Here is an 11840-nt window from a genome sequence, read left to right as displayed (position 1 = left end):
AGTTCTTTAGATTAGTGCCACTTAAGTTTCTAAGTTTTACTCGTTAGTTTTATATAATTTAGTTTTTCTAAAGTTTTGCCACCTTAGTTTTAAGTACTAACCTTTTAACACCTTAACTTTGATAATAAAACCTTTTTTTCTTTCAGCTTTCGCAACAATAACTGGACTAAAATCGTAATAAATTGAAACCGTATTGACTCAATTTGTTAGGGCTTGGCGATTGAACCAAAATAATTAGAATCAACAAACCACAGGGACCAAAATAGCCACTCAAAAAAATGTTGAAATGTCAAATTTTGGTTTGCGTCGAAATGGGTTTCAGGCCGGTTCGGATCGGAATTTGACTAGGCATGGTTTTAGGTTTAGAACGGTTTCGAGGCAGTTGACGTTCATGTAGGGATGGGTACCGGTCGGCATGGGTTTTGGCTCGACACGGGTTGGAGTCGTGACGACTTTTCGGTCGAATCGAGTTTTGAGTCGAAGCGAGTTTCGTCTCGACATGAAACCCGTGACAACTCGAAACCCATCCTCACCCAAAACATGCCCTGATATGAAACATGTCCCGACAAAATACCCGTCCTGTCAGCTCGTTGTTATCCTAGAGGCGAACTAATCACCCAACACAGTTATCTCAATTCAAGTACCACCAACATGTACTCTAGTAAAAACATTTGGTGCTATGCGTGAGACCAACTGATAGAAGCCAATTCGAGATGGCTGCGTTGTAAAATCCTATCACATTGACAACTTCATTTCGATAAAGCTAGAGATTAAATCTGAATTAGAGGAATTAGACCATGTAAAAAATAATCTACGATAAGTGGTTACGCGTAACATATGTGTCCACACCTCGAGTAAGTGATATATGAGGAATAGGAGGTCTGACATGTCCAAGGTTCTCTTTACACTATTAGTCTTAGTCCAACCCGGATGTCTCTTTCTACTTAACGTTACAATCCAAAACACAATAATATAACAACGTTGTCTTTAAATTATGACCCCATACGGTCACATACTAAGCAATAAATTCAAGTACGTGTTTAAACTATGTTATAATTGTAACACCACAAATTTAAAATAACTCTACATTATATTGCAGAAAATAGGTCCCAAAATTTTTCTTTTTGACAACTACATCATAACTAGGTTTCATTAAGCAAATACCTACACATTACACTTACAACGTTTGATTTTGTATTGAAAACAATACTTGACCAAGACAATTTATAAAATGGAAGTTTAACTTGAAGTTGTGTTATGAACTTATTGTTACAACATGATATCTTAAATTGGAATAGACACAAGCGGATCAGAATAATATACAACTACCATGCTGCTTAGTTTATTACCCACAAGGTAACGATATTTTTACACCTATAGCCTGGTCGTTTCTTTCTTTTTAACTATATTACCAATTAACAGTCTACAAATAGGTCATTGACTAGACAAAGCTATAATACTTCTTGATCTATTGCAAACGAGTCAAAATCCTTATGTAATCATACTACTTGCCTACTTGGATTAGAATCAACAAACAGGTGAAGCACCATACCTCTTACATTGTTATCAATAATGACAGTAGCAACACCAACAATCGAGATAATAATAATAATAATAATAATAATAATAATAATAATAATAATAATAATAATAAGTTTTTACACACGACTAATCCGTCAGTAACAAAATTAAAATATTTCTAATACAGATTCTGATGGGCTTTCAATTGTTTGCCGTTGTGGGGTCTTTTATCATATATCCCCCCCACCCCACACCCACACACACACACACAAAAGTAAACCTCACTATGTATACCCTCTTTATTTGTTTACATGGTAACTTAAATTTGAAATCGATATATATATATATAATTAAAATGAAAAAGATGTTATGGGATTCCGCATATTTATCTATGGTATCTCAGTTCTTAAACAAAACCCTATAATAGTGGTCTTGAATCATGGTCTTTGCATCTGGTGCCTCCGTCGATGCTTGATGGGTCACATATGTTAAATAATTGGGGTAGCCTAGAAATTGAATTTGCCCAAAATTGAAATGGATGGGGACGAGAGATTGAATTACATAGCGTACATTGAAGATAAGCACTAGTATAAAACAACAATCGCTACGATCATAAGCATGGGATGGAACCCCCCTTCCCCCCCAAAAAAAAAAAAAAATTAAGTCGACTCAAAATCATGAGTTGGTTCAAATTTCAAGGGTTTTGTAAACTTGAGATGATATCGGTGTCCAATATGAAGCTACAGCTTTGTCATCGCCTCATCGGAGAGGATGATGAAATTGATAAGAACAATAAGTAGGCAAAAGCGAGTAAGAAAATTAATTGATTGGAATGGAATGGAGAGACAACAAAAATGGAGGGTTGGGGCGGAATAGGTACAACTTGGGTAGAGGGAAAGAGAATATTTGTTTAACACATTATTTTGTTTCATTGACCAACTAAATACTTTTTATTTTTATTATCTTTTAGTGAGTTATTCCATTTCCTCTTTCATTACACTATTTATATCAACACACTACCTTACTCTAATGCTTGATTCTACTAATAAAAAACTCTTAAAAAGTTGTACTAAAAATTAAAAATTAACGACATTGAAAGGGTGGGACTAAATCTGTCACCCGTTAGAAAATGTCTTGTCTTAATATGTAATTTTAAAAGCATATGCATCAAATATGTAATTTGGTTAAGCCACATGAATCCTCTGTTGTCTAAAAAAGTTAGTTTTTACTTAAAATATGCAAGAGTTTTTAAATAACTTATAGATTTTATTATAAAATAATTTAGTACTTACAAAATGGTTCGTAAAATAATGAAGTGTTATTGAGCCAATTGAATGAGTTATATGTTATTGGGCCAATTGAATTTGTTTGGGTTTAATTGGATTTTGCTATGCTTAATTAAATTGATTTGTGCTTTTCTTCTTGGGTTGGGCCTACTTACGTAATATTGAGCTATTGTTGAGACCAGTCCAACGTTCCATCAGTGAACTAGTAAAGAGTAGAGACTAGAGACTACTAGAGAGCCACTAGTTTAATAATTATTTTACTTTAAAAACATTAATATTATAGTTTTTTTAAGACTTCTAGAAGATAGAAATCTTACCATAGATCTTGAATGTTCATTTTCGATCCATTGATGTATAATTTATCTAGGTCATAAACGTTTGATCACACATACTATATCATTGTGATGTGTGTCACATGTTTTTAGAATAATCAATTCAACTTGAAATACTTATTGACACACTTATATGATATGTGCATGGATTATACCTTGCAACATAAATTTTTCATAGACATGGATTTCAGATTTTTTTTTTCTTGGTAACCATGAGAATCCATATCAAAAAGCTCATGGACCTCATCAACGCCCAACTTACAAACGGATACATGCAAATCGTAGTTTACATGAACTATTCATATGACATTCAAGAAGTTATGGTAAAAGTTTTGACTCATGACCAACGTTAGCATGCGTTGAAACAATGTTATTTTATAAATCAAATTCAGTCACACAATATAATGCATGCTTCCATGGATTCCATGATCATTATTTAAAGATCAACAACCTTGTAATGCCCTTTTAACTCGAATCATGTAAAACAAAGAAAAGAATCCTCTAGATGTGATCCCTAGATCTTTAACAATTGAGTACCAATCGTTACTAAATTAACATACGAACTTTGATTAAGTATACACGTACGTTTGCGACTTACCTCCAATTAATGACAAATCATGAACCTGAACTCCAAAGTTAGACCAAAACTCAAATACTAATAAGATGATATCGACTGCAGAGAAATAAAAATATAACCATAGTCTTATTCATCTCACAAAGAGGTCATATATAGTTACAAGTCCAACGATATGGACAAATAAACCATCCATTTCAAAATTCACTTTTTGTGTTACTATGATAGTGATATGATATTCAAATATTGGCACATATTTCAGTCGATTATAACAAGTCGTAATAGACACTATCAAATAATTTGCAAATGAAGTTTCACAAAAATAGTAAATAATATAACATTATAATTATTTGTAAACAAGCATCCATAATCCACTTATGTAGGAGTTCAGAGCATTAAGATAGGAAAAGGTTGCACTATCCAAAAAGTTAAAAAGATATACTTGAAGAGATTTGAGTCCACACATGCAATATATGATTATATTTTATTAGGTTAGGTTGCCAAATTGCCCACTACCCCATATGCTAACTACATATTGCATTGGTGCACTTTAATTAGTCGTTGGCTTGTCACATTCTTGTATTGCACAATGACATCATGTTCTAAAGGAACATTTCATTTTGGTATATTTGTCTCCAATACTGTTCATTTAAACAAAAACAATAAGTGTTTATACAAAAGAATCGTCCGTAAAATAATATAAATAAAACCTTTAATTACTGAATTACTAGAAACGAAATGAAAGCCGTAAATTACAATATTTGTTACAACTGAAATTAAATACAATATAAGAACGAAGAAGAACAAGGGGGATGTTGATTCGTGTTCAACGTCACGAGTCACTTAAAACAAATTGTGAATCGTTTGAGAGTACTAGTATGTTTTGTAGTACAGTAGCCGAAGCATTACGTGCTACTGAAAAGACTTAATACCCGAATTTGTACCTTAAATTGATAGCAACCAGATCAAAGATTGAACAAAAGGTTGTTGTTTCGTTTTTTATTTTTGTTTGTGTGCGCGTGCGCTTTAAGAATTTTAGTGTGTGATCTCTCAAATGAGCACTTTAGTTTTATATGAAATGTTCCAACAGCTACCTACCGAGCATTAGAAATCGACCACAAGTTGCAACCAAGCAGGGTGAACTTCCTACTATTCAGCCTGGAGTGTCAACTCGAACCATCCTTCAAAGAGGCAGCTCTCATAAATACAAACCTAGCCTTCAAAACGACACTCATCAACTACTTGTTCGGGTTCCTCGTTTTTCTTAACGAACCTTGGCTGTGTTTTCCTCTAAAACCTATCGGAAAACCCCAACTCCTTTCATATATTAGTGGGTTCGTTTAGGTCACGTGAAGCCACATTATGTCATAACAAGTCATTTTGATGCTATATACATGTCTACTATATGCACACTTTTGAGCTTAAATGGGTTGTGACATGTCTTTGTGGGTTCGTTTATGCTCCACAAAGCCACATTAGATCATAACATGTCATTTGTTATTATTTATTATTATCGACACATTTTCAAATTCTATGTATAAATACCATGACTTGCGAATAATTATATTCTATTTTAAGATATTACAAATTGAGAAAGATAATCTTAGTTAAACATATTTAGATAAAAACTATGTTACATTTCCTAGCCCCATATATTAACTTGCGAAAACCTCAAAGAATTTGGTGTAGAGCTAAGGAGATACTTGTGCTATTAATGATTACTACCCACCCGAGACCTACAATCCCAACCATTAGCATCGGTACTAAGTTTTATTGGACTCAATGACGAAGCTGTATTGGTTCGATTTATAAATCGGGCACCGCGTTGTAATGTAATTTTCATCAATACCATACAGAACTTACATTTTACATACACTAGAAATTTATTGTTACCCATTAGTTTAGAAAACTCTGCCATCACAACTCTGGTGGGGGGTCAGTGAGGTTTTTCTAAAGGATTTCTTTCGATGGGATGGTCAGGATTCGAGTCCTGATATAAAAAATTTGCCAAAAGTACATTTTTTTTGAACGACCAACTAACGCCGGGTACTCCGTACGCGGCCCCCATTGGCTAAAGGTAGCCAAACGGCACGACAGCGAGGGGCCGGTAAAATCGGGTGAGATCAGGACTCGAACCCTGGCAAGCCAGGGTCAACCCTTATATCTCCCATATAAATTGGTGGTAGTGAGGTTTGAACCCCCTACCTCTCACTAGTAAAGTGAGTGCTCTACCATTGAGCAACATACAATTTATTGCCAAAAGTACATTTCATTGACAAAGGTGTGTAAAAATAAGTTCAGGAATCTCCAGTTGATTACTACATTTAATTTTATGTTGGAAAAGAAAAGGGGTTCAAGAAATAAATATCGATCTGCTTGCTGTATACGCTAAGTTTCTGCCAAGTGCCAAGCAATTACAATGGTGCTCATAGAAAGTCAACGGCTGTTGTTCTTACAATGGTCAAGTTGTCAACATCTGGGACAATGAAATCAAGTATGGCTTTAAATGAACAAGACTTGTACAGAAGACCTTAAAGGATTGTCTATTTCAGTTTAATTTATTGGTGGTACTGGTACACTTTATGATATATATATATATATATATATATATATATATATATATATTCCTCTAGTATTGGACATTGACACATACACAATTATTGAACAAGTAATTATGTGTCTCAACGGGACATTCCATAGGTAAAGTGTTATACCACTTAAACTAGCGGTTGTAGGTTCAAATGCACTTCATCCTGTGAAGTGCATGTATGGTAACTTTAGGAGTTTAATAGATGTTGAGTAGAGACGTAGAGCATGGGTATGTTTGCCGGTAAAAAAAAATACAAAAGTAGTTATGCAATGCATGTCAATGTTTATTAGAGGTGTAAACAAGCCGAGCAGAGCCCAAGCTCGACTAGACTAGAGCTCGGCTCATTTTGACTTATGAAAGTTTGTGCTCTAACTCGGCTCGTTTTGAACTCCTTTTTTATAGTTTGAGCTCGGCTCGTGATTTGTTTCAAGCTTGAGCTTAGCTTGGGCTCGTTTATTATTTATTAATCAATTTATATACATATTGCTTATTTTTATATATTTTAATTTTTATCTAATATATATTATTTAGTTACTTTTATCATACTTTTTTCTAATAAATATATATTTAATATATTAAACAAAAATTATCCAGATAACAAGCTCTTTTAGATTCTCGAGTCAGCTCGAGCTCAATATTGAATCTTAAGCTCTGATTCATTTATTAAACAAACTTACTGCAAGACTTAAGTTCTTTTAAGCTCAGCCCAATTCAAGATTTTAGCCAACAGGTTTCGAGTAGCTCACAAGTTGGATGGAAATTAACTTGGCATGAGTTACCACGTTATCCGTAACAAATCGATTGCAAATAAGTTACTAACTTTTCGAATGTTGAGTTTGGTCGCAATGGTTCGTTATGTTATTATCGTCGTAAATCAGTCGCTGAGATTATGTTTTTCGTCGCAGCTGCCCTTTCCTATTAGTGGAGGCCTCAATTAAAAGAAACCAGAATAATATAAAGCTAGTCATTAGACATGGACCACCCACGCACAAGAAAGCAATAAACAGCGACTCCAACTACCTACGAGAAATCAATGATGTTGGCACAAACACGTTTAGCAGAATAAGTCAGATCGTGCAAATAATAACAAAACTAAAATACACCAAAAAACTTCACCACCTTCACTTTAAGTCTTTAACCATCAAAGGTGCCCTGTTGGTTGTTTAGATCGACTTATCCAAAATCGGCCCCATTCGAGTCTACCACATTTTGTGGTGGAAAAGGAACAACGACGTGCAATTTTAAATTAAGGACCAGTTTCGATCGGATAGGATATGCGGCACTATGTGCGGGAGGACCTCTTAGTAATAATAACAACACATTGAATATGACCAAATCATATCTTGCTTAAACACACAAAAAATTGTTCTCTGGGACAGTAAGAATACAAGATTTTTGTACAAGTTGTGCTATAGGAAGCAACGTTGAGCTGTCCACATCAAGCATATTAATTATAAGGTAGTGCATATATATTGTGGAGATAGCTGACCGATGCATGATGAAATTGCTAGAAATCTCTTTTTAATTTGAACAACTTACGAATCCAACTAGTGGTGCTTTACCCAAGCTTAAACCTGAGAATATGGCACGTGAGTAGAATTCGAACCCGTGATGCCAAGTAGACAAACCCTTAGGTGAACCTGATGTAAAACTTACCACCCGACCAAAGTGGTGATAACATGCCAGGAATCTCTTCATCATGAAAGTTAACTAATATTATTTACATGTAACATCCTGAAGAATCAAATTAGCTAACAAGATTCATTACAAAGTTGTGAACCAGTCTCGGTCCACTAGCAAATTAATAATATCTTTAAGTACATGATATATTTACCTTCAAGGGTGGTCTTGTTAATTGTTATAGATACCTTCAAGGGTATACAATGACTGTGTGTGTGTGTGTGAGTATGAAAACAGTACTATATATATGTGCTACCCATACAAAAAGGATACAGCTTTTTAAGTGATGTGCAATGGCATTAGATGCGCCATTATTGAGTGACAAATAAACATTAGACAGCGACATACATGTGTGTTTCAATCAAGTTTATGGATCGAAATTAGCATTGTGGTTCAACCATTGAAATATATTCTCCAATTTGACCAAAGAACAGCTACAATTCAACTTATTAATTGGATAAGATTGCTTGAGCTTATGCATGTAGGTCCGTCATGAAATCGCTAACACAATGTGTTCGATCGTGTCCCATTTGACAAAACTTCTTTGTTGTTTAAGAACTAAAGTACTAAAGTTACTAGAAAATAGTGATATATAGTATGGAATAACATACATATATATTCTTCTAATTATACATAAGTGAAAAGATCATATCATCTTAATTAGGGTAGGCGGGGCATCCAATCCGAAGCCTCTGAGCTCGGACGGGTTGGGGTAGGACACCGTCCACAATCTGAAAACAAATTACTTGTGTTTGTGAACTCAGTTGGAAAGAAAAGCAATCACCATAGGCTTGTTCAAGTTTATGCATATAACCAATTCAATTAATATATTCTTAAATAAGAAATCATATAGACATGACTTTGTAAGTTATTCAACCCAATTCAGTTAATCAACTGACCCAATATCAAATTATTTCAATGAAAAAAAAAACAAGAAACGATGAATTGAGCAAAATCAACCAAAGCCAAACCGTTTAAATAAATCGAACAGACAATTGAATTCAAAGGGCTTAGCGTGTCCACAAATCCAATCCTAAACAAAGAACAATATAAATCTAGCAATAATTTATTCAAACCCTACACCCTGGTTAATTACACAGAAACTAGCCTCGTCTCATCATTGTAACAGCTTCGATTGATGAAATCATGATCGAAAACTTGATTGGAATGATTAGAGAAGTTCAAAATCACCCTTGCTACTCCCAAAATCGGCTAGAAAAGTTCTCATACAAAACTCTAAACATAATGTATTCATAGTGCAAAATCTGGATATTTCGCATCAGATCGGGCCCTTGTGTATTATACGTCATGACCACCATACGATAATTTGCTCCCATACGCAATCTGATACGTCACGGCATACCATATGCCAGTAACGGTGTAACGTACTCCCCATCCAGATTTCAGAACCTTATATTTAAATTTAGCTAGCCGAGAAACCCAACATTCATATATTATTGTTCTTGTAATTTATTTTAGCCTAATATATGCCTCGGTAACTGCACTTACAAAACTAATCAAAATAATTGCGTTTGATATAATAAAATAGTTAAAACATGATTAAACGTTATAAACACGTCAAATAACCCGCTCATCACAAAAGTTTAATTCATATATTATTTGCTAGTTGCTAAAGCATTCGCATCAACTTCTTCATCTCCACTCTATAATTTAACCAGATATCATATTTCTCTAAATTTATCTTTAACCTTCCACGTCTAGTTCTCTATATATCTCTAATTTTTTTATCTCACTCACAAATATTTATTATATTATTTTGTTTTTCTTTCTTATACACTCACAAATATTTATAGAGATGATGAATAGTACATCTCTATAGTTAGAGTATTAGTATTTACTAAACTCTAAATTATACAAACAGAGATGAAGATAGAAAACCTATGAAAATGCAAAATGTAGATATCAATATATATTAGAGATAAATATGGTTATAAAGATGGTAGTGCTAGCATGATCTTTATAAATATATGAGTGAGTTTTGTAAATTATATGATATATGTGGTTATGAGTGGTCGTGGGTACGTAGATGAGCAAGAGAGAGAAAATGTCATGTGAGAATTAAATATTATATGGTGCTACAGAAATTTTCAAATATATAAAACTAGGAAGATTCCCGACGCGTTGCGCCGGGCTGATGTTATTGACAGACGTACTCGTACAACTTATCAAAACCCCCCCCCCACCCCCCACCCCAAAAAAAAAAAAAAACTTTGTTAACACAAATATACAACAGATTAAAATAACAAAATACGCATTGAGGTTACGAACCGATGACACTTCGGTTGATATCTTGTTACGACCCAAAAAATAAAGTAAACCATAAATTCGTCCATTCTTAAATACAACAATTTAATATATTTATAATTTTTAAAAATGTGGCGAACAAAAAAGCATGCACGTTGCAATTGCGAGCTGATACGAATTTGTTGATTGTGGAATCGAGGGACAAAAAAGCATGCACATTGCAATTGCGAGCTGATTCGAACTAACACGAATTCAGCCGGAATCAACATTTTTGAGACTAAATCGTACATAGAAACCATGTGTTGGGTGGTGAACCGACACAGGTTCGGTTGGTATCAGATTATGACTCCAAAATTAAAGCAATAAGTTAATTTGTTCACACTCAAAGTGCAACAAATTAACATATTTACATAGAAAAGACCATGACGAAAAAAAATATATAGGCGTGTGCCTTGACCTGGCGCGGGTTCGTCCAGAATCGTTGGACTATAATAACTCACAGAAAAAAACCTTGAGTTGCGACCGCGAGCTAACACGAATTTGACCTGAATCATTTGACATATTGACGATAAAAAAAACCGTATTTTACAGCAGCGAACCGACACGAATTTACATATGTAAAACAAATTAAAAACAAATAAGAAGTTTGGTGACCAATCACGTGATTGCGTCACCAAACTTCTTAATTATAATATATAATAATATCATATCATTTTTCTTTCTTTCACTCAAAACACCTTAAACGACTCCGTAAATTATAAAAATCGCCAAACTTCTTAATTATAATATATAATAATATCATATCATTTTTCTTTCTTTCATTCAAAACACCTTAAACGACTCCGTAAATTATAAAAACTTCACTTACATAGAATTATATAGAATTATGTGATGGATGAATCGCTAATGCTCTAAGCTAGATCATCACCAACAAATATAAACTGTTTTACTGTACTAAAGGATAGATATTTGTGGGGTAGCATTAATAATTACTATAGGAATCAAACCGAAAATGTGCAATTGCTTTGCGTTGATTATGGCCTTTTGAATTATATACTTGATAAACCAAAGTGTGTTTGAGGGTTCGCTTGTTTTTTTGGTGGTATAAGCTGCTTTTTTTAAAAAAAATATAAATTTTGAGAAACATTGGTTTTAAATGAAAGGAATACAATACTTCCAACTTTGGATGGATCACATTTTAAGATAGAACCAACTTAAAAATTTCAAAGATATCTTGAAAAGGAGAAACTTTAAGAAATTTGCGTTGATCTTTAGGTGCACATCCGATGAACACTAACTCCTAATATTATATAATGAGTTTATTCTGTTACAAATAATTTAATCTTTTAATTGTTTACAAGCCTAACTTCAGTGTAGCATGTGTTGGAATTAATTAACATATTTTTAATCAATAATACATTAAATAAATTTAAATTGATCTTCAATATCTTTTCATCCCGTCATTTCTACTTTGGTGGGATGGTAAGGTGGTTAAGGCGTAAAATTAGCTAGAAGCCATGGGTTTAAACCCTATAGAGTTCAAAAAATATAGTCGTTAAAAAAAATATATTTTTTCATCCTACTACGTTACT

Source organism: Bidens hawaiensis, unplaced genomic scaffold (assembly GCF_021521415.1).
Source record: "Bidens hawaiensis isolate Kalapana, Puna unplaced genomic scaffold, B.hawaiensis_p1.1 tig00004769_1, whole genome shotgun sequence".
In the NCBI taxonomy this organism is placed as follows: Eukaryota; Viridiplantae; Streptophyta; class Magnoliopsida; order Asterales; family Asteraceae; genus Bidens; species Bidens hawaiensis.
This window is presented reverse-complemented; position numbering follows the sequence as displayed.